This window comes from Atractosteus spatula, unplaced genomic scaffold (genome assembly GCF_055471065.1).
Source record: "Atractosteus spatula isolate fAtrSpa1 unplaced genomic scaffold, fAtrSpa1.hap1 Scaffold_66, whole genome shotgun sequence".
Lineage (NCBI taxonomy): Eukaryota > Metazoa > Chordata > Actinopteri > Semionotiformes > Lepisosteidae > Atractosteus > Atractosteus spatula.
This window is the reverse complement of record NW_028296897.1, coordinates 137501-140000: the sequence shown is the minus strand read 5'-3', so window position 1 is coordinate 140000 and position 2500 is coordinate 137501.

Sequence of the window (2500 nt, the reverse complement as noted above, 5' to 3'; positions counted from 1 at the left end):
CCTGCGGGGCCGGCCGCCCTCTGTCAGGCTCCCCCGCCTGCCCTGGGGCAGGCCGGGGTGCCGAGGGCTCAGCCCGCACACCTGCGGGGCCGGCCGCCCTCTGTCAGGCTCCCCCGCCTGCCCTGGGGCAGGCCGGGGTGCCGAGGGCTCAGCCCGCACAGCTGCGGGGCCGGCCGCCCTCTGTCAGGCTCCCCCGCCTGCCCTGGGGCAGGCCGGGGTGCCGAGGGCGCCCCCCGCACACCTGCGGGGCTGGCCGCCCTCTGTCAGGCTCCCCCGCCTGCCCTGGGGCAGGCCGGGGTGCCGAGGGCGCCCCCCGCACACCTGCGGGGCTGGCCGCCCTCTGTCAGGCTCCCCCGCCTGCCCTGGGGCAGGCCGGGGTGCCGAGGGCTCAGCCCGCACACCTGCGGGGCTGGCCGCCCTCTGTCAGGCTCCCCCGCCTGCCCTGGGACAGGCCGGGGTGCCGAGGGCGCCCCCCGCACACCTGCGGGGCTGGCCGCCCTCTGTCAGGCTCCCCCGCCTGCCCTGGGACAGGCCGGGGTGCCGAGGGCGCCCCCCGCACAGCTGCGGGGCTGGCCGCCCTCTGACAGGCTCCCTGCGTGCCTGGGGAGAGGCCACCCCTGTTTCGGCCTCTCCCTCGTACCCGGGACCACGCCACCGCTGACTCGGCCTGCCCACGTGCCTGGGACAAAGCCACCCGAGTTTCGGTCCTGCCACATACCCGGGACCACACCACTCCAGAATCGGTCCTCCCACATACCCGGGACCACACCACTCGACTTTCGGTACTCCCACATACCCGGAGATACGCCACCGCAACTTCCGTACCCGGTGCCTGCAAGGGAGCGAACCTGGAATCCAAGCCCAGCTTGTGGAGCTCTGCCTGGGCTTGAGCGGGGTGGATTCATCCCCTTAAAAGCTCCATGAAAACGAAAAAGTCTTTTTTTCACCCCGGGAGCGCTCTCAGGCGGTTGCATGCCTCCTGCTAGGCCTGGGCCAAGCCTCCAGGCTTGTGAAAAGGGGAAAAGCACCACAGCAGCGGCGTCTGAGGCACCCGGCTCCCGGTTCGACCGCGAGCAGTGCTTTCGGTTCAGACAGGGGGATCCAAGCCTCCCTGCCCGGGAAATATGTCCCCCGCCTGGGGATGGACTCCGGCCATGCCCCCTGCTGCAGACTTAAGCCCCCTTCCGATTATTTAGACCCATTCAGCGCCGTCCAGCGGGCCGGCCACCTGGTCACCCCCGACAGATTCGGGACGCCTGGTCACCCGGGGGACTTAGTCTTTTTTACGATCGGCTTTAAAGGGGCCTGGTCACCCGGGGGACTTAGTCTTTTTTACGATCGGCTTTATAGGGGCCTGGTCACCCGGGGGACTTAGTCTTTTTTACGATCGGCTTTATAGGGGCCTGGTCACCCGGGGGACTTAGTCTTTTTTACGACCGGCTTTATAGGGGCCTGGTCACCCGGGGGACTTAGTCTTTTTTACGACCGGCTTTATAGGGGCCTGGTCACCCGGGGGACTTAGTCTTTTTTACGATCGGCTTTATAGGGGCCTGGTCACCCGGGGGACTTAGTCTTTTTTACGATCGGCTTTATAGGGGCCTGGTCACCCGGGGGACTTAGTCTTTTTTACGATCGGCTTTTCGGAGGCCTGGTCACCCGGGGGACTTAGTCTTTTTTACGATCGGCTTTATAGGGGCCTGGTCACCCGGGGGACTTAGTCTTTTTTACGATCGGCTTTAAAGGGGCCTGGTCACCCGGGGGACTTAGTCTTTTTTACGATCGGCTTTATAGGGGCCTGGTCACCCGGGGGACTTAGTCTTTTTTACGATCGGCTTTATAGGGGCCTGGTCACCCGGGGGACTTAGTCTTTTTTACGATCGGCTTTATAGGGGCCTGGTCACCCGGGGGACTTAGTCTTTTTTACGATCGGCTTTATAGGGGCCTGGTCACCCGGGGGACTTAGTCTTTTTTACGATCGGCTTTATAGGGGCCTGGTCACCCGGGGGACTTAGTCTTTTTTACGATCGGCTTTTCGGAGGCCTGGTCACCCGGGGGACTTAGTCTTTTTTACGATCGGCTTTATAGGGGCCTGGTCACCCGGGGGACTTAGTCTTTTTTACGATCGGCTTTAAAGGGGCCTGGTCACCCGGGGGACTTAGTCTTTTTTACGATCGGCTTTATAGGGGCCTGGTCACCCGGGGGACTTAGTCTTTTTTACGATCGGCTTTAAAGGGGCCTGGTCACCCGGGGGACTTAGTCTTTTTTACGATCGGCTTTATAGGGGCCTGGTCACCCGGGGGACTTAGTCTTTTTTACGATCGGCTTTATAGGGGCCTGGTCACCCGGGGGACTTAGTCTTTTTTACGATCGGCTTTATAGGGGCCTGGTCACCCGGGGGACTTAGTCTTTTTTACGACCGGCTTTTCGGAGGCCTGGTCACCCGGGGGACTTAGTCTTTTTTACGATCGGCTTTTCGGAGGCCTGGTCACCCGGGGGACTT